At 34.4% G+C, this 22,800-nt stretch overlaps 1 protein-coding gene across 6 annotated transcripts in view; it reads right to left on the bottom strand.

Annotated features, from left to right (window-relative positions):
* STXBP5L (syntaxin binding protein 5L) overlaps nucleotides 1-22,800 on the bottom strand; it is a 379,743-nt gene that overhangs the window by 246,669 nt on the left and 110,274 nt on the right. The gene's annotated exons all lie outside the window — the stretch shown is intronic.

Below are 22,800 nucleotides of genomic sequence, written 5' to 3'. Positions count from 1 at the left end.
CATATATTGTTTCTAATTCTGAAAAGAGCACTCCAAGACAGATAAATATTTCTATTTTACACAGAGGAAACTGAGGCCAGGAATTTTTATTTTTACTTGCAGAGGACTGATACCTAGTAAGTGGCAAAACTGGGATTCAAATATACTCCTATCTGATTGCAAAATTAGCATATTTATACACTAGTCATTTTTCTTCAGTAATATTCACTTCAAATAGAAATTAAGTACATAGGAAACAAATTTCAGTTAGAGAATTTGTAGCTTTGTCTATATAAGATCATAAATTATTTACTATTTATTCAGATGCTTGGAATCTAATTAGTATAAAGAAAATTTATAAGGTCAGAGATCTACCATACTATTCCTTTGGGCTTTTTTATTCTGCCTTTATCTTCACAGTAGGTTTTCTGACCAATTCTGGGAACCTGTTCTATAGCCAACACAACCATGACACCTATAAATAAAATATGGGAATTTACCAGAGCCTTCTATTGACAGTGTATCACTCTCTAGTTTTGCCTATTCAGGCTCCTTAATCACTCTTAAAATGACAAGGGAGGTAAGTTCATAGTTATCCATTGTCAGAACTTATTATTGAATCATCATATTTCCTAGAATTCACTCAGAAAGAGAGCTGGTAAATTGTTAGAAGAACAGGACAGAATTCTGATGCCAGGCAGGCAGACCAATACAGGGGGAAAAAAAGGAATGTGAATGGTAAATTCCCCCCAAAATTCTATCTCATACCTCTTTTTTATATAAGACTAAACATCCAGTCTGTTGAATTTATATTCTCAGTCTGGTTCATTGAAGTATTCAACAGCCTACCTCTCTAAATCAAAATGTATTAAAAAGTATTCTGCTAAAAGCACCTTGCACATTACATCCAAAAATCTAGAAATCCTGCTATCATATATGTACTTACAGTTAATTGGAAATCTAATTGAAGTGTAACCTATATGATGTTGGACAAGTCTGATTAAAACCTAAAGTCTAGAAGTGCTATTTCCAAGGGATATTTAATAATGTCCCACAGGAAATAATATGATGGTCATGTTTCTAGGCAATGAATGATCTATTTCAAATTCAATGTAAGTGGAAAAAGGAAACTCATTTTAAAGAGGATTTAGATTACCCTTTCTGAATCACAGAGTTGAAAAAAACACTAATTTAATAAAAGTAAACAAAAATTTAGTAGTTCTAGTAGATAAAGAGCAAACTTCAATATAACCTAGTCATTTCCAAGGTTAACAAGAAAAATCTAAAAAGCGCCACGATTCAGTAATGAAGGCTGAAGCAAGAGGCAGAATTCCAGTATAGAGAAACTTTACAAGAATGATGGAATACATGAAAAAGACCCAAACATGATTAGAACTATTCTTTGAACCAGTATTACTTTTCCCCTAATTCTAATTGACAAGAAACCAGACCTTTGATGACAGAAGGGCTTCATCTTATGTCCCATGTCCAACTGATGGGTGGTGGTTAAACAACTGATTTTTTTCACAGGATTCCCAGACTTTATTTGAACCCAACAAAAAAGACTAATGTGATTTATGTAAGATGCTTGACATGGGTGAGGGAGAGGGCATGATTACACTTATGCTGTATATTTGATAACCCTAATAAGTGACTAATCAATACCTTATTGAATTTATTATATTTAATAGTTACACTTTCACTTGTAATGTATTTCCACCACCATAACCCGAAAGATGAAAGATTTTCTGTTATGTAGGAACCCTGGAAAAATAATCTTATTCCTATATCCATATTCACTATCATTCTCTCTAGTATATCATCTAAGACATTGTTAGCCTTCCATCCATTTACCCATTAATTCAAATTTCACTAAATAAATCTTTATAAAAAGCACTGGCAGAAGACATGAATAGACACTTTTCCAAAGAAGATATCCGGATGGCCAACAGACACATGAAAAGATGTTCAACGTCACCCCTCATCAGGAAAATACAAATCAAAACCACACTGAGATACCACCTCACACCAGTCAGAGTGGCTAAAATGAAAAAATCAGGAGACTATAGATTCTGAAGAGGATGTGGAGAAATGGGAACCCTCGTGCACTGTTGGTGGGAATACAAATTGGTGCAGCTGCTCTGGAAAACAGTGTGGAGGTTCCTCAAAAAATTAAAAATAGAACTACCCTATGACCCAGCAATAGCATTACTAGGAATTTATCCAAAGGATACAGGAGTGCTGATCATAGGGGCACTTATACCCCAATGCTTATAGCAGCGCTTTCAACAATAACCAAATTATGGAAAGAGCCTAAATGTCCATCAGCTGATGAATGGATAAAGAAGATGTGGTTTACATATACAATGGAATACTACTTGGCAATGAGAAAGAATGAAATCCTGCCATTTGCAGGAATGTAGATATAACTGGAGGGTATTATTCTAAGTGAAATAAGTCAGTCAGAGAAAGTCACATATCATATGTTTTCACTCATATGTGGGTCTTGAGAAACTTAAGAGAAGGGGAAAAAAATATTACAAACAGAGAGGGAGGGAGGCAAACCATAAGAGACTCTTAAATACAGAGAACAAACAGGGTTGATAGGGGGTAGGGGAAAGGGGAAAGTGGGTGATGGGCATTGAGGAGGGCACTTGTTGGGATGAACACTGGGTGTTGTATGTAACTGATGAACCACGGGAATCTACCCCAAAAACCAAGAGCACACTTTACACACTGTATGTTAGCCAATTTGACAATAAATTATCTTAAAAAATAAAAGCACTGTACTTGATTACAACACATCTACTCTTTTTCCCCTCAAAACAACATGCCATTTAATTGGAGAGATAAGACAAGTAGACGAGTAAACAAAAATAAAAGTAAAGTGTGTCTATTGCTATAAAGGATTCAAAGAAGGGAGGAATTAATTCTAGTAAGGGCAATTAAGGAATGCTAAGGTAGAAAACTGTATTTAAATTGGGCCATTATAAAAATAAAAGCAAAAATGAACTATTGGGGCCTCATCAAGATAAAAAGCTTCTGCACTGGAAAGGAAACCATCAACAAAACTAAAAGGCAACCGACGGAATGGGAGAAGATATTCGCAAGTGACATATCGGATAAAGGGTTAGTATCCAAAATCTATAAAGAACTTACCAAACTCAACACCTGAAAAACAAATAATCCAATGAAGAAATGGGCAGAAGACATGAATAGACACTTTTCCAAAGAAGACATCCAAATGGCCAACAAACACATGGAAAGATGCTCAACATCACTCATCATCAGGGAAATACAAATCAAATCCACACTGAGATACCATCTCACACCAGTCAGAGTGGCTAAAATTAACAACTCAGGAAACAACAGATGCTGGCAAGGATGTGGTGAAATGGGAACCCTCTTGCATTGTTGGGGGAATGCAAAGTGGTGCAGCCACTCTCAGAATATCAAAATTAGAACTACCCTACAACCCAGCAATAGTACTACTAGGAATTTATCCAAGGGATACATGAGTGCTGATTCATAGGGGCACATATACCCCAATGTTTATAGCAGCACTTTCAACAATAACCAAATTATGGAAAGAGCCTAAATATCCATCAACTGAGGAATGAATAAAGAAGATGTGGTTTATATATACAATGGAATACTACTTGGCAATGAGAAAAAAATGAAATCCTGCCATTTGCCGCAACATGGATGGAATTGGAAGGTATTATGTCAAGTGAAATAAGTCAGAGAAAGATATCATAAGTTTTCACTCATATTTGGAACTTGAGAAACTTAACAGAAGGCCATGGGGGAAGGAAAGGGGAAAAAATAGTTTCAAACATAGAGGGAGGCAAACCATAAGAGACTGTTAAATACAGAGAACAAACTGAAGGTTGATGGGGGAAGCAGGGAGAGGGGAAAATGGGTGATGGGCATTGAGGAGGGCACTTGTTGGGATGAGCACTGGGTGTTGTATGTAAGCAATGAATCATGGGAATCTACCCCCAAAACCAAGAGCATACTGTATACACTATATGTTAGCCAACTTGACAATAAATTACATTAAAACGTTTTAAAAATTAAAAAATAAAGATGATGCCAAAATTTGAAAAACTAAAAAAACCAATAAATAAATAGGGCCACTATATTAGAAATCAAGTAACTCTATAGTTTGATATATGTGTTACATAATCATAATAAATAAATAAAATCAATGTTTTCAAAGCTTGAAGAATGTACAGACCTTTAAAGTTTTTTGCTTATCTTCACTTTTCACTTGCTTTTATAAATTCTTTAACTTATGTATAAAGTAAGATATAAATTCCTGATCCTTATGGCTTTTATATATACATAGAAAAATACAAAATACAAATAAAACTACATCTAGAATTCAAATTAATGACATTAGTTTATGTGACAGATGGATTTTTTTTAAAAGAAATAATTAACCTCACAATATGGATATGTTTGTGACTACACAAGTTCTTTTGATTTGGGATATATTTATTCCATGTTTTTCTTCTACCACTTGTCTATACTTGAACAGTTTTGAACTCTATTCCATAGTACATCATTACATACTTTTATAATCATTTTGCATGAATACATAATACATGTGCATAGTCTATTTCTATTATTTTATTAATCCATAACAATTAAAATAACACCATTTGGTGCCAACACAACCACAAATGCAAATTTAATTTCATATATGGGAACTGTGCGACAGTATTTTTGTATAAAATTGTTTGTTCAAGTCACCCAGAATCTTTCCATTAATGTGATTATAAAAATAAAAATATTACAATCAGAAACTATTGTGGAAAATTCATAACTCCAAGTCTATGCCTATAGATCCTAATTTGAGAAACACTGTCAACACAAGCCAAAACTATATTTTAAGAAAGTTAAGTGGTTTAAAATTATAGAGACTTTGCTGTATGAAATTAAGTGGGAGATTTCAAGTTTGAAACTTTTTTCCCCTAAGTTCTAACATAGTTCAATTTTAGTCTTATTTTGTATCCAGATACTAGATAAAACCTCTACTACCAGGCATGATGACTCTGGCTCCAGTCCCTTCTATAATATTTATAATTATGCTTTACAACCTGGTGATACTCAGAATCAGGTGTATTCTACATATTAAAAATACAAATGCCACAGAGAGGAAAGTTCAACAGTTCTGAAGTAAATCTAGCAATATTGTTTTAAAACTCTTTCTGGGTGGTTTTGATGCACAACCATAGTTAAGAACTACTAAATTATAGCAATAATTTTTAATCTTTATTATAAATAAATCTCATTAAAATGCATATTTTCACATTCAAGGGATAGAACATGTACTGATACTTTAACAAGTAACCTCAGTACTTGATATTCAAAATGAAGTCCATAGACCAGCATGAACATCATCTGGAAACTTAGTAGAAATTCAAATCTCAGGCCCTACCCCAGAATCAGAGACTACATTTTATGAGGAATACCCAGGTTAGTCACATACACTTAAAGTTTAGTTACTACTGTTCTAGGTGATTCTAATATAGATAACCTATGACCAGTATTTATGAAATACTGTTCTGTGATTGAATGAATGCCATTATTTTACACTTAAAGTTTTAGGATAAGAACCTAAATTACTAAGTTAGTAATAGGATAGAGCCATATAGCTGCATAGTTCTCCCCAAATAGCTAACAGTGGTGATAAAAAGAACCACAACAACAGCCCAGGGAAAGAAACAGACAGCTACCCTAAGACTCCCTCAGCATATTGATTCAAAGACTGATACTTAGAGGAATTTTAGTGGAAAAACTAAAGTCATATAAAAGAAAAAATAAAGAATTAAAAATTCTCTAAGAAATAGAATCTGATAACATTGGATAACCTGTAGCCAGCTCAAATTCTAACACAAGAGACAAAATTAAACAGAAAACTGAAAATTTAGTTGAATTTCATACACAGTCTTAATTAACTAACCAGATAGTAAAAAACTCACTCAATTTTGTTGCTTTAATTATTTATTGTAATTATTTGGAAAACTATCAAAAATAAGTCAAATTTTTAAAATAAGCCAAATCTTTATAGTTCCATAAGGAAGAACATCATGATTTCTGGCAAATCCAAGTCTGAGAAGCTTATTCTCATTCTGCTACAGCAAAAGAAATAACATTTTCTACCTTCATTTAAAGTCACAGCATATTTTGGGGTACCTGGGTGATTCAGTCGGTTAAGCATCCAACTCTTGATTTCGGCTAAGGTCATGATCTCATGGTTCGTGGGTTCAAGCCCTGCATTGCCCTCTGCACTGACAGTGCAGAGGCTTCATTGGGTTCTCTCTTCCCCTCCCCTGCTCATGCGTATGCGTGCTCTTTCTCGCAAAAGAAATGAATAAGCTTTAAAAAATAAATAAATTCATAGAACATTTCAACTTCTAAATGAAAGAACTGAGTTAGTGGAGGCCACGTGGGGAGCAGGTATGAGGTCCTTCTATTGTGATCAGGATGATAAAAGTAGAAGTAAAATAAGGAGTGATAATTATACCCTACCCAGCAATTACAAAGTGTTTCTATCTCTGAAGATAGTAAAGGCCAACAGGGAAATCTGAATTTCTATTCCCATCTGTTAGTAACAAGATGACATCTGTCCTTCACTGCCAGAGTTAAAAAAACCTACCCCAAAAAGGTTCAAATAAGATCTACCATTTCATAACATAATATCCAAAATAACCAGTTTTAATAAAACATCCTTCATCATACCAAGAAATAGGAAATCTCAATTTGAATGAAAAAAGACCAAGATACCAATACCAAAATGATACAGGTATTAGAAATCACTGATAAATATTTAAAAGAAGCTAACATAAAAATGCAACAAAAATTATGAATGAAATGAAATGAAATTAAAAAAATGGAAAGTGTCAGCAAAGAAACAGGAGATAAAAACCAAATGCAAATTTTACTACTGAAAAATACAACCAAGAAAATTTTAAAACTATGGATAAGCTCAAAAGCAGAATGGAGGGCACAGAAAAAAGACTCAGTGAACTCAGAGATAAAAGAATAAAAATTATCCCAACTGAACAACAAACAGAAATAGATGTTTTTTAAAAAATTTCAAGACTCAGAAACTTGTGGGATAAAAATAAAAGATCTAACAATCATGTTATCAGGGCCCCAGAAGAAAAGGAACAGAAAATGGGACTGAAAAAAGTAAAGAAATCATGTCTAAAACTTCTAAATTTGGCAAAAAAAAAACCCCAAAAAACTCAAGAGGCTGAGAAAAACTAAATAGGATAAACCCAAATAAATAAAATTAAGACAGATCATAGCCAATTATCTAAAAGAGGAAAAAGATAGTATCTTAAAGGCAGCATAATGGAAATAAAACCGTAACTATCGGAGAAAATATTCCAATGATGGCAAATTCCTCACCAGAAAACCAGGGGCCAAAAGGAAGTAGAATACTGTTCAAATGCTTAGGGAAAGAACTATCAACACAGAATTCTATATTCTCCCAAAATAACCCCTAAGAATAAGGGAGAAACCAGTATATTATTAGATGAAGGAAGACTAAGAGTTTGTCACTAAAAGACAAACTCTAAAAGAATGGTTAAAAGGAGTTCACTAAACAGAAAAAAGATCAAAGACATTTTTGAATATCAAGTGTGAATAAAAAAACTACAGGGAGAGTAAAATTACAGTTAAATACAATATATTTTCCACCTTCCCTTGAGTATCCTAAATTATCATAGCCGAAGAAAAAATTATAAACAGTCTGATGTGGTTTTAAATACAGAGAGAGGAGAGCTTATTTAAAATGAGGAAAGTAAAGGAAAATAAAGAAAGGAAATGTCTATACTTCATTCAAACTGAGAAAATGCAATAGCAGATTTTGATAAGTTGTTTATACATAATGAAATGTCTACAGAAACCATTAAAAAGTGAAATGATACAAAGAGATACACTAAAAATTATAAATAAATCAAAATGGAATTCTAAAATAAATTCCTGTGTGTTCTATTAACACACAGGAAGGCAAGTAAAAAACATAGGAATGAAAAATAAAATAAGCAGACAAAAAATAGGCAACTTAAGCACTAACATACCATAATTACATAAAATGTAAATACCAATTACAATTGGCAGAGTGAACTTAAAAACTGCTCAACTATATGCTGTGCACAAGAAACTCACTTGAATACACTGACATGGGTGGACTGAAAGTAACAGGAAGGACAAAGATACATCATATAAACATTACTCGAAAGAAAGCAGGAATGGGTGTACTAATACCAGATAAAAATGTAACAACTTTGGAGAATAGAAAGTGACCAGAGACAGAGAGGGACATTATGTAAAGATAAAAAGATCAATTCACCAAGAAGACATGGCAATCCTAAATGTGCATTTCCAAACAACAAGTTGCAAATTATGTGAAGCAAAAACCGAGAAGAGAAAAAGAGAATCCATGATGCTAGTGCATTTCAACACCTGTCCCCAGCAAATGAGCAAGGGTATAGAACTCAACACAACCATCAGTCAACAGGACCTAATCAACATTTATAGAATAATCTGCCAAACAACAGCAAAATATCTTGTCACCACAAAACATATACTAAGACACCACATTTTGGGCTAAAAAATAAACTTCAACAAATTTAAAATAATCAAGTCATATAGAATGTGTTCTCTAAATACAAAGGAATCACATTTGAAATAAAAAAAAAATAAGAGAAAAAATCTCCAAACACTTGTAACTAAGCAACGCACTTCTGTTCTATGGGTCCAAGAAGTCATCACAAGGGAATTAAAAAAACACAAGAAATAATAAGTGTTGACACAGATGTGGAGAAAAAGGAACCCTCATGCACTATTGATGGGAATGCAAGCTGGTACAGCCACTGTGGGGACAAGTGTGGATATTCCCCCCAAAATTAAAAATATAATTATCATATGATCCAGTAATTCCACTAGTAGGTATTTACATAAGAAAACAAAAATATTAATTCAAAACCATATATGCACCCCCATGTTTATTGCAGCATTATTTACAATAGCCAACATATGGAAGCAACACAAATGTCCATTCATAGATGAAGGGATAAAGATACAGTGTGTGTGTGTGTGTGTGTGTGTGTGCGCGCACATGCATGCACTGGAATATTACACAGCCATAAAAAGAATGAGATCTTGCCATTTGCAACAACATGGATAGACCTAGAGGATATAATGCTAAGTAAAATAAGTCAAAGAAATACAAATACCATATGATATCATTCATATGTATACTTTAAGAAACAAAAAAAATGGACAAAGAAAAAATGTATAGAATTGTTGAATCATTATATTGTACACCTGAAACTAATATAACACTGTATATTAATAATACTTCAACAAAAGACATGTATGTTAAGCTCTTGGAAAAAAATATATTGAACTGAATGATGCTGTAAATACGTGAAATCAAAACTGGTGAAACAGCTAAATCAATTCCTAGAGGAAATATATAGTACTAAATACTTACATTAGAAAAGACAAAAAGTTTCAGGTCAATAACTAAGCTTCCACGAACCTAGAAAAATATTTTTCCAAGAACCTAGAAAAATAAGAGTAAGATAAACCTAAACCAAGTAGACAAAAGAAAACAATAAAGAGCAGAAATCAATGAAACTGAAAACAGAGAAGCAAAGGAGATAATCAGTGAAACAAAAAGCAATTTCCTTGAAAATTTCAAGAAACTTGAAAAATCTCCAGCAAGATTGACAAGGAAAAAAAGACATAAAAGACAATTTACCCAATTAGGAATGAAACAAGGAATACCAATACAGATAAATAACAGCTCTATACAAATATATCCTACATTGCAACAGTGTAGGTAGAATGGACAAATTCATCAAGAAGCACAAATAAGCACAATTCCCCATATCTGAAATAAATTAAATAGTCCTATAACTATTAAGAAAATTAATTGTTTTTTTAATTTCCAGAAAAGGAAACTTCAGTCTCAGATAGATTCACTAGTGAATTCTATCAAACATTTAAAGAAGAACTAAAAATCTCTTCCAGGAAATACAAGAGGGAAACTTCCAAATTCATTCTATGAGACTAGCACTACCCTGATACCAAGACCAGACTCCATTACAAAAAAAAAAAAAAAAAAAAAAAAAGAACTACAGGGGTGCCTGACTGGCTCAGTAGGTTAAGCATCCAACTTCAGCTCAGGTCACGATCTCATGGTTTGTGAGTTTGAGCCCCGCGTCGGGATCCGTGCTAACAGCTTGGAGCCTGGAGCCTGCTTCAGGTCTTTGCTCCTCCTCCACTCATGCTGTATCTCTCAAAAATAAATAAACATTTAAAAACTTAAAAAAAAACAAAAGAACTACAGACCAATATCCCTGATGAGCATGGAGGCAAAAATTCACAATAAAATACTAGCAAACTGAATGCAACAGTATATTAAAAGTATCATTTACCACAAGCAAGTGGGATTTATTCCTGGGTTGCCAGAGTGGTTCAATACGTGCAAATCAATCAACATGATACACGACATTAATAAAAGAAAGGATAAGAACCACATAATCATTTCAATAGATGAAGAAAAAGCATTTGACAACGTACAACATCCATTCATGATAAAAACCCTCAACAAAGTGGGTTTAGAGGGAACATACTTCAACACAATAAAGGTTACCTATGAAAAACCCACAGCTAATATCACCCTAAATGGAGAAAAAACTGACAGATATTCCTCTACAGTCAGGAAAGAGAAAGAGATGTCCCTTTTCACCACTGTTATTTAACATAGTACTCAAAGTCCTAGCCGCAGCAATCAGACAGCAAAAGAAATAAAAGGCATCCAAATTGGCAAGTCAAACTTTCACCATTTGCAGATGACATGATACTCTATGTAGAAAACCCAAAAGACTCCACCAAAAAACCTGCTATAACTTATGATATATGAATTCAGTAAAGTCACAGGATACAAAATCAATGTTCAGAAATTCATAAAAAAAGGATGAAATGCTGCATTGCAACAACATGAATAGAGCTAGAGAGTATTATGCCAAGTGAAACAAGTCAGTCAGAAAAGGAAAAATACACTTGATTTCACTCATATGTAGAATTTAAGAAAACAAATGAGCAATGGGAAAAAAAGAAAGAGAGAGAGGCAAACCAAGAAACAGACTCTTAACTATAGAGAACAAACTAATGGTTACCAGCAGGGATATGGGTAGTAGGATGGGTTAAATAGGTGATAGGTACTAAGGAGTATACGTGTTGTGATGAGCACAGGTGTTGTATGGAAGAGTTGAATCACTGTATTGTAGACCTGAAATTAATGAAACAGTATATGTTAACTCACTGGAATTTAAATAAAAACTTAGAAAAAAGAATAGCTAATTGTATACTTTAAATATGTAAAATTTTAATTTGCCAATTAGAACACAATAAAGCTTGTGGGGGCAGGGGGAATATGCTACACATCAGTACTCCTCATAAGGACATAAAAGTCCTTAACAAAATATTAACATAGAATTGAACAGTATATAAAAAGGCCAAGAGGGGCTTATTCCAGGAATGCAAGGTTAGCTCAACACCAGTACATCAATGTAATTCACCATATTAACAAGCTAAAACAGAAAAGTAACATCATCATATGAATTGATGTAGAAATAGCATTTGACAAAATTCTACACTCATTAGTGATAAAAACTATCAAAAATGGCATTAGAGTGTATTTTATCAATTTGATAAACAGCAGCTACCAAAACCCTATAATTAACTTTACACTTAATGGTAAAAGACTGTTTTCCCCCTAAAAATCAAGAACAAGACAAGGATGCCTGTTGTCATCACTCTTCTTCAACACAGTATTGGAAATTCTATCCAGTGTAAAAAAGCAAGAAATGCAAATAATAGCATATAGATCAGAAAGGAAGAAATAAAATGTTTCTATTTGAAGGTAATATGATGGTCAACACAGAAAATCCCAAGGAATCCCAAGAAACTCTTAGAACTAAAAAGTGAGTTCACCAACATTGCAGCATACATAACTCAATTGTGTTTCTATATAATAGCAATGAACATGTGAAAGGTAAAATTTTAAATGCAGTATCATTTAAAGGCATTCAAGATATGCTATACTGAGGTGTAAATATTAAAAAATCATACAACTTTTATGCTAAAAACTACACAAACCAGATGAAAGATCTAAGCAAACAAACATACAGTGTTCACACATTTTAATAATCAACATAGTAAAGATGTTGATTCACATTTTTATAAAACTCAGGCAAGATATTTTTGTGGTTTTATGGACATGCTTATTCTAAAATTTATATGGAAAGACAAAGGCACTAGAATAGCTAAAGCAATTGTGAAAAATAGTAAATAGGAGGAATAAGTCCACCCCATTACAAAACATAATACATAGCTACAGTAATCAAGACTGTGTGACATTGGCAGAAAGACAGACATACAGATCAATGGAACAGAAGAGAGAACACAGAAAAGTAAACCCACTTAATATGTCCAACTGACTTTTGACAAATATACAAGGCAATTCAATGAGGTCAACAAAAGATAGTATAGAATTGGGTATCTATTAAGACAAAAATAAATCTCTACCGGAACTTTAAATTATACAAAAATTAATACGAATCACACATTTACATATAAAATATAAAAATTTACCAAAATAAAATAGGAGAAAATCTTTGGGATCTGGCACAAAGCAATGAGTTCTTATATTTTATGAAAAAGTATAATCCATAATTAAAGAATTAATAAATTAGGCTTCATCAAAATTTAAAACATTTTCTCTATGAAGAATTATGTTAAGAGAATGAAAATACAAACTGTAAACTTGGAGAAAATATTTACAAATCACATATCTGACAAAGAATTAGTATCTAGAATAAATTTATAAATTCTCAAAACCGAAAGATTAAAAAAAAATAAGCAAAAGCCTAACAAACTGAAAATCAGTTACTTCTATTGGACTTCGGGAAGAATCAAAGTCTCAGGACAAACTACAACCCAAAAATCTTTATATAAGAAGGAGTTTTTAGGGAAACCAAAAAACAAGAGAGACAAAATATCAAGGACACTAAAGATATGTGAAGCCTCTAACACTTAGAGCTACAGCAAGCATCATTACAGCCTTGCTCCTTACGACATCAATGTAAAACCTCATACTTAAGTTCTATCCACCTTGATACCTATTATCCAATAAACATGTCCAATTTTCAGCAAAAGAAAATACATGACATGATAAAAGGCAAGGAAAAATTCTGAAGAGACAAAGCAACACCAGAACCAGATTCAGATGTGACCAAAAAAAACAAAACACAAAAAACCAAACAGAATAATTAGACAAGTGATTTTAAATAACTATGACTAATATTTTAAGTGCTCTAATGGAAATAGGAAACAACATGCAAGATGGATAATGTAAGCAGAGATGTAAACTCTAACAAGGATTCAAATAGAAATGTTAGATGTTAAAATAACTGTAAACAAAATGAAGAATGCATTTAATGAGCTCAAAAATACAGTGGACATGGCCAAAAAAACAATCAGTAAACTTGAACCAAGTTACTAGAAACTTGCCAAGCTTAAATACTAAGAAAAAAGAAAAGAACAGAATATCTAAGAACTATATGACAGTTTCAAAAGATATACATATAATTGGAATACCAAGAGAAGAGAAAATGAGAAGATATATGTGAAGAAATAATGACTAAGAATCTTCCAAAATTAGTGACAGACACCAAACCACAGATCCAAAAAGCTCAAAGACCAAAGAGAATATATATATATAAAATCTACACCTAGGCATATCATATTCAAACTGTAAGAATAAAGCCAGTGTCAGGGGGGAAGCCCACCTACCTACATAACCTATAGAGAGAGAAAAAAAAAAAAAAGAATTACAGTGGATTTCTCATCAGAAACAAAGCAAGAAAGAACAGAGGGGAGTGAAAGAATTGGTTTTGGGGGTTCAAAAAAAAACCTCACCAACCTAGATTTCTATATCCAGAAAAATTATTCTCCGAATGTGAAGAAATAAAAATATTCTCAGAAAAGTAACAACAATAATAAAATGGGGAATTCTTTGCCAGTAGAGCTGCCTGGCAAAAGTGTTAAACATTTTTCAGGGAGATATAATCTACATTAAAAAGAAGAGCTTGAGAGAAAGAATAAGTAAAGGTAAAATAACAAATTTTCTTTTTCTTAATTGAGCTAAAGGATAAATATTTGCTTAAATTAATAATAGCAACAATGTACTGTGTACTTATTGTAAATAGATGAATTAAATGGCAACAATGTCATAATGGACTGGAGGGATGATTTGAGAATAATCTCTTATAAGCTACAGTCACTACCTATAAAGCAATATGTATTATTTGAAATTTCTATTGAGATATAATTGCCATATAACATTGTGTAAGGTTGAGGTATACAAGGTGTTGGTTTGACACATTTTTTTAATATTGCAATATGAGTACTACAATAGTGTCAGCTAACATCTTTATCATGCCACATAATTATTTCTTTATTGTGTCAAGAATTGTTAAAATCTAAACAATATCCCCTGAATTCCTATATATACACATATATACACATATATACACATCTTCTTTATCCTTTTATCCATTAAAAAAACCTAGGTTATTTCTGAATCTTGGCTAGTGTGAATAATGTCACAATAAACATGGGTGTGTAGATGTCTCCCCAAGGTAGTGATTTCACTTCAGATGTATATCCAGGAGTGGGATTGCTGGATCAAATTTGCAGTTCAATTTTTAATTTTTTTAGGAATCTCCATGTTTTCAATAATGTCTGTACCAATTTACTTTCCCACCAATGGTGTACAAGGGTTCCCTTTTCTCCACACCCTCTAGAACATTTGTTATCTCTCATCCTTTTGATAAAAGCCATCCCTACAAATGTGAGGTGATGTTATGGTTTTGACCTGCATTTCCTGATGATTAGCAATATTGAGCATCTTTTCATATTATCTGTTGGCCATTTGTATGTGTTTTTTGGAAACATGTCTACCAAGACCTTTCCCCCTTGTTAACTGGATTTTTGGCTTTTCTGCAATTGAGTTGTATGCATATTGCATATATTTTGGATATTAGTCCCTTTTCAGATACATGGTTTGTGAATATTTTCTCCCATTTTCTAGGTTGCCTTTTCAATTTATTGACTGCATTTTTTGCTGTGCAGAACCCTTTAGTTTAATATAGTTCCATTTATTCATATTAACTTTTCTTGAGGTAAAATTGGTATACAATTGACCCTTAAACAATGAAGGAGATAGGGATGCTGACCGCTGCCCCCCATGCAGTTAAAAAACCATGTATAACTATTGGCTTCCCCAAAACTTAGCAACTTAATAACCTATTTTTGACTAGAAGCCTTACCAATAAGATAGTCATTTAACACATATTTTGTATGTTTACATATTATACACTCTACTCTTACGATGAAGTAAACCAGAGAAAAAATGTTATTAAGAGGGGTGCCTGGGTGACTCAGTGTCTTAAGCCTCTGACTTCAGCTCAGGTCATGATCTGACTGTGAGTTCACCCCGCATCAGGCTCTGTGCTAACAGCTCAGATCCTGGAGCCTGCTTCATATTCTGTTTCCCTCTCTCTCTGCCCCTTCCCCCCTCTTTCTCTCTCTCTCTCCCTCTCTCAAAAATAAACAAACAAAAAAACTTTTAAAAGAACATGTTATTAAGAAAATCACAAAGGGGAGGAATTAGGATGGCAGAGTAGTAGGAGGACCCTAGGCTTGCCTGATCCCTCAAACACAGCTAGATCAACATCAAATAACTTTGAACACCTAGGAACTGATCAGAGGATTAAGAGAACAATCTACATATCTTGAGTCAGAAAACATGGCAAGTACCAGTGCAGAGATATGAATTGGGGGAGAGAAAAAGCCATATTGCTGCAGAAGGAAGGGAGTCCTTTTTGCAGAGTAGAAAAGGAGAGGAGCAGAGAGAGTAGCACATAGGGTTTGCACAAGAAAAGCAATCCCCCAAAACCATTGACTGGGGAATTGGGAGGCACTGACTATTGCTAGTTATTGCAAACAGCAGAGCCCAAATTTGGAGGTTTTTAAAGTCCACGTCATTCACCAGAGTCAAACCGGTGGGCAGCTGTGCTCCTGGAGAGAAGTAGGGCAGAGGCCCAGAAGCAGACAGCAGAGAGCCTGGTGTAGAGATCCCCTGGTTTGCAGTGGGAGAGAACTCTCTGCTTCCTGGTATGCATTTGGAATAGGGTATATTGCCTCTGCAAGGACAAAAGACCCAGCTGGCACCTTTGAGGGCAGTTCAACAGCAGGGGACAGAAGCATGTGCAGAGAGCAGGTAACCTGGCAATAGCTTTCCCCTGTGCTTCACCATAAGCTCCAGGCACCCACATGGCTGTGTGACTGTTCCTCTGGGAAAGCAGAGCACCAAGGGCAACACTGCAAGGCTAATCATGGGAGGAGGGGAGCAGGTCTGTGCCTTGCCGGCTCCTTTAAGATTTGGAGTTTTGAATCCCAGGTGCAGTGCCACAGGTAAAAGACAGGAAAGCTGTGGTGCCAGGCGTGCCGATGGCCCTGGCATAGAAGGGTTGAAGGAAGAGATCTGACAGAAGCCTGGGACACAAGAGGGAAAATTATTTGCTATTTTGTGAGGACTCCCTGAGCAGCAGCTGGTGCAAGCTACCCTCTCCAGGGACAAGAGAGCAGGGTGATGCATCTTCCTAACCCCTCCCCAGTTCCCACCCCCCACCCACTAGCACAGTCAGTGCAGCACCGCCAGTGAAGTCTGGAGCCCCTTACACCAAACCTCAAATCCCCACCCCACCCCCCACCTCCCGTGCCTGGCAAAAGCATCTTTACTAGGGCAGGTCTGTGAGGCAGCACAGTGAGCCTCTCCCTAGAGGACCAACACAGGTACCCTGTATGCAACAAGTTTACTGATCATAGAGTGTTCCAAAGCATCAGCTTCAGTTCTGGTGGAAATAGGACCAGGCTTTCTTTTTTTGGCGGGGGGGGGGGAAGGGAGAGGGGTGGTGGGTAGTGAGGGGGGTAGAATAGTTTTGGTTCACGTATTTGTTTTTTCATTTTCTTTTCTCACTTTTTGGTTCAAGCTTTTTTTTTTTTTCTTGCTTTCTTTTTCTTTGGAAACAGTCTTATAGTTTTTTGTTTGCTTTTTAATTCTCTTTCCTTATCTCTCTCTCTTTTTTTTTGGATCAAGCATTTTTGTTTTTTTAAATCAAGCTTATTTTAACAAAAATATCAAAGCATACCTACCTAAAGGTCCAAATACTGTCCACTCCAAGCAAGGAGTAACTCTGCAGAGGACTGACATGAGAGAAAGTGTAGCCAAATCAACAGCAGAATGTACACAGCATAAAGCAAAAACACTTCCTGAAGCACCAGATCCTGGACAGTGTATGATCCCTTATTAATAAAGCATTACTCTCAGTAGCAGGAAACATAACAAGCTTTCACAACATGAAAAAGACAGAAACCTAGGCAAAATGACGAGACAGAGGAATTCTCCCCAAAAGGAAGATCAAAAAGAAACCACAGCCAGGGATTTGCTGAAAGCAGATAGAAGCAATATATGTAAACAATAATTTAGAACAGTCATAAAAATACTAGCTGGGCTTGAAAAAAGCATGGAAGGGGTGCCTGGGTGGCTCAATCAGTTAAGTGTCTGACTTCAGTTCAGGTAATGATCTCACGGTTCGTGAGTTTGTGCCCCACATTGGGCTCTGTGCTGACAGCTCAGAGTCTGGAGCCTGCTTCAGATTCTGTGTCTCCCTCTCTCTGCCCCTCCCCTGCTCATGTTCTGTCTCTCTCATCTCTCATAAATAAACGTTAAAAATTGTTTTAAATATTAAAAAAAAGAAAGAAAGAAGCATAGAAGACATCAGAGAAACGTTTGTTGTGGAGATAAAAGATCTAAAAACTAGTAAGGTCAAAATAAAACATGCTGTAACTGAGATGCAAAACTGAATGGATGTAATCACAATAAGGATGGAAGTAGCAGAGGAACAAATAGGTGATATAGAAGATAAAATTATAGAAAATCATGAAGCTGAAAAGAAGAGGGAAAGAAAACTATTAGGTCATGAATATAGACTTAGGGAATTCAGCAATTCAAAAAAGCACACTAATATACATAGCATAGGAGTCTCAGAAGAAGAAGAGAAGAGAAAAAGTGGCAGAAGATTTATGTGAACAAATTAAGCTGAGAACTTTCCTAATCTGGGGAAGGAAACAGACATTCAAGTCCAAGAGGCATAGAAAACTCCCCTCAAAATCAACAAACACAGGTCAACACCATGATATATCATGAAAGTGAACTTTCATGCATAGTGAAGCTTGCAAAATATAAAAATAGAGAATTCTGACAGCAGCTATGGACAAAATGTCCTCAACCTACAAAGGTAGACACATAAGATTAGCAGCAGACCTGTCCACAGAAACTAGGCAGGCCAGTGGGAATGGCATGATATATTTAAAATACTAATGGGAAAAATATGCACCAAAGAATATCTTATGTAGCAAGGCTGTCATCCAGAATAGAAGGAGAGATAAAGAGTTTCCAACACAAGCAAAAACAAAAGGAGTTTGTAAACAATAAACCAGTTCTGCACAAAGTATTAAAGGCGACTCTTTGAGCAGGAAATAGAGATCAAAAGCAACAAAGACAAGAAAGGAAGAGAGATAATCTACAGGAATAGCAATATTAAAGGGAATACAATGGCACTAAATTCATATCTACCAAAATTACTCTGAATGTAAATGGACTAAATGCTCCATTCAAAAGATATAGGATATCAGAACGGATAAAAAACAAAACAAAGCCCATCAATATGCTGCTTACAAGAGACCTATATGAGACCCAGAGACACTTCCAGATTGAAAGTGAGGGGGTGGAGAACCATTTATCTTGCTAATGGACATCAAAAAAAGCCAGAGTAGCCATATTTCTATCAGACAGACTAAATTTTAAACCAAAGACTGTAATAAGAGATGAAAAGAGCATTATATCATAATAAAGAGGTCTATTCAACAAGATCTAACAACTGTAAATATCTATGCCCCCAACTTGGAGGAAGTCAAATATATAAATCAATTAATAACAAACTTAAAGAAACTCACTAATAATAATACAATAATACTAGGGGACTTTAACAGCTCACTTATAGCAATGGACAGATCATCTAAGCAGAGATAAACAAGGAAACAATGGCTTTAACTGACACACTGGACCAGATAGATTTAATAGAGTGCACATGGAACATTCTCCAGAAGGGAACACATACTGGGTCACAAATCATGCTTCAACATGTACTTAAAGATTGAGATCACACCATGCATATTTTCAGACTACAATGCTACGAAATTTGAAGTCAACCACAAGAAAAACTTTGGGAAGACCACGAATACAGGTTAGGAGGTTAAAGAACATCCTACTAAAGAATGAATGGGTTAACCAGGAAATTAAAGAAGAAATTTTAAAAATACATGGAAGCAAATAAAAATGAAAACACGACAGTACAAAAGTTTAGGATGCAGCAAAGGCAATCATAAAAGAAAAGTATACTGCAATACAGGCCTACATCAAGAAACAAGAAAATTTTCAAATACACAACCTAATCTTACACCTAAAGGAGCTAGGAAAATAACAGCAAATAAAGCCCAAAACCAACAAAAGAGAAATAAAGATTACAGCAGAAATAAATGATACTGAAATCAAAAAGCCAGTAGAACAGATCAACAAAACTAAGAGCTAGTCTTTCAAAGAATTAAAAAAATTGATAAACCCCTAGCCAGACTTATAAAAAAGGAAAGAGAAAGGCCCCAAACAAAATAATGAATAAAAGAGGAGCAATCACAACCAACACCACAGAAAAACAAAGAATTATAAGAGAATATTATGAGTAATTATATGCCAGCAAATTGGGCAATCCAGAAGAAGTGATTAAATTTTTAGAAACATATAAACTACCAAAACTGAAAAAGGAAGAGAGAAACTTTCAACAGACCCATAACCAGCAGAGAAATTCAATCAGTAATCAAAAATTTCCCAAGAAACAAGAGAGTCCAGGGCCAGATGGCTTCCCAGGAGAATTGTACCATACATATAGAGAAGAATTAATACCTACTCTTCTGAAACTCTTCCAAAAAATAGAAACAGAAGGAAATTTCCAAACTCATTCTATGAGACCAGCATTCCTTTAATTCCAAAATCAGACAAAGACTCCACTAAAAAGATCAGTATCCTTGATGAACCTGGATGCAAAAAATTCTCAAAAATATACTAGCAAGTTGAATTCAATGATACATTAAAAGAATTATTCACCACAGTCAAGTGGGATTTACTCTTGGGCTGCCAACGTGGTTCAATATTTGCAAATCAATCATGTGATACACCACATTAATAAAAGAAAAGAACATTATCTTATGTGATATATGTGATATACCACATTAATAAAAGAAAAGAAAAGATCCTGTCAACAGACACAGAAAAAGCATTTGACAAAATACAGCATCGTTTCTGAATAAAAACCCTAAAGAAAGTTGGGATAGAAGGAACATGCCTCAACATCATAAAAGCCACATATAAAAGGTTCACAGTTAATATCATCCTCAATGGAGCAAAACTGGGAGCTTTTCCTCTGAGGTTAGGAACACAACAAGGATGTCCACTCTTACCACTGTTGTTCAATAGTGTACTGAAAGTCCTACCCTCAGCAATCCAACAACAGAAAGAAATAAATACATCTAAATTGGCAAGAAGTCAAACTTTCACTCTTCACAGACAACATGATACTCTATGTGGAAAACCTGAAAGATTACAACAAAAAAAATTGCTAGAACTGATACATGGATGCACCAAAGTAGCAGGATGTAAGATCAATCAATATACAGAAATCCGTTACATTTCTATACACCAATAATTAAGCAGCAGAAAATCAAGGAATCAATTCCATTTACAAATGCACTAAAAACCATAAGACAGCTAGGAATAAACCTAACCAAAGAAGTAAAAGATCTGTACTCGGTTAAGCATCCAACTCTTGATTTCTGCTCAGGTCATAATCTCACAGTTCTTGAGATTGAGCTCCACATGGGGCTCTTCATTGACAGCTTGGTGCCTGGCTGGGCTTCTCTCTCTCCCTCTCTCTCTCTGCCACTTCCCCACTCATGCTCTCTCTCTCAAAAATAAGCAAACATTTTTTAAACATCAAAAAATATAGGGGCGCCTGGGTGGCTCAGTCGGTTAAGCGTCCGACTTCAGCTCAGGTCACGATCTCACGGTCCGTGAGTTCGAGCCCCACGTCAGGCTCTGGGCTGATGGCTCAGAGCCTGGAGCCTGCTTCCGATTCTGTGTCTCCCTCTCTCTCTGCCCCTCCCCCATTCATGCTCTGTCTCTCTCTGTCTCAAAAATAAAAATAAACATTAAAAAAAAATTTTTTTTAAATCAAAAAATATAAAACCAGAGAAGTAGAAAAGGGGGAAGGAGCAAAAAAGAAATAAAGCACAAATACAGAAAACAATTACAAACATGGTAGATATTAATTCAATTATACCAATAATTTAAATAAAAATTATCTTTGTAAGCAAATTAAAAGAGAGATTTTCAAAGTAAATTTAAAAACAATCAAGTATATGCTATATAAACAAATACCCAAAAATACTGACACAGTGGGGTTCAATGTAAAGGGGGAGTAGAAAGACATACCATCTAACACTAATCAAAAGAAAGCTGAAGTAGTTATATTAATTTTAGACAAAATGGACTTCAAAACAAGGAATATTGTTAAGGATAAAGAAGGGCGTTAAATAATGATAAAAGAATTCTCCAAGAAGACATAGCAGTTTTTAATGTGTGTACCTAACAGATATCAAAGTACATAAGGAAAAATTAACAGAAATGCAAGAAAAGAAAAATTCACTAATAGAGTTGGAAACTTCAACACCCATCTTTCAGTAACTGATGGATCAAGCAGGCAGAAAATAAGTTAGAATATAGGTGACCAAAAACAACACCATCAATCCACTTGAACTAATTGACATTTATAGATTATCCCAGCTAACAAAAGTAAAAAATATTTGTCAGGTTCACATAAAATATTCACTAAGACAAACACATTCTAGATCATAAAACACACCTCACCAATTTTTAAAATAGAAAGTATGCAAACTACATTCTCAAAAATGATGGTATTAAGCTAGAAATCAAATGTAGAAAAATAGGTAGAAAATTCCCACACATTTAGAGATAAAATCTAAATAGAGCACAGTTCAAAGAAGAAATTACAAATTAAATTTTTAAATATAGTATATGAATGAAAGCACAACTAATCAAATCTTATGAGATGCAGCAAGAGAAGTGCTTACAGAAAATGTTATAGCACTAAATGAATGTTTTGGAAAACGAGATATAAATCATTAATCTAATATCACACCTCAGGAAACTGGAGAAAGAAGAGCAATTAAAACTTAAATCAAGGAGAATAAAGAAATAGCAAAAATTAGAGAAATAAAACAAACAGAAAAACAATTGAGAAAATTAACCAAACCCAATGCTGGTTCTTTCAAATGATTAAAAAAACTGATAAACCTCTAACCAGACTAATCAAGAGAAAAAGAAAGAAAAATTGCCAATATTGGAAACAAAGGAAGATGACTGTACTAATCGCATATATATTAAAGGGATCATTAAAGAAAATGATGAAAAATTCTATGTCTACAAGTTTGAAAATCTAGATAAAATAGACTAATTCCTACTAAATTTCT

The sequence above is a fragment of the Panthera tigris genome, chromosome C2 (genome assembly GCF_018350195.1).
Source record: "Panthera tigris isolate Pti1 chromosome C2, P.tigris_Pti1_mat1.1, whole genome shotgun sequence".
Classification (NCBI taxonomy): domain Eukaryota; kingdom Metazoa; phylum Chordata; class Mammalia; order Carnivora; family Felidae; genus Panthera; species Panthera tigris.
This window is presented reverse-complemented; position numbering and strand designations above follow the sequence as displayed.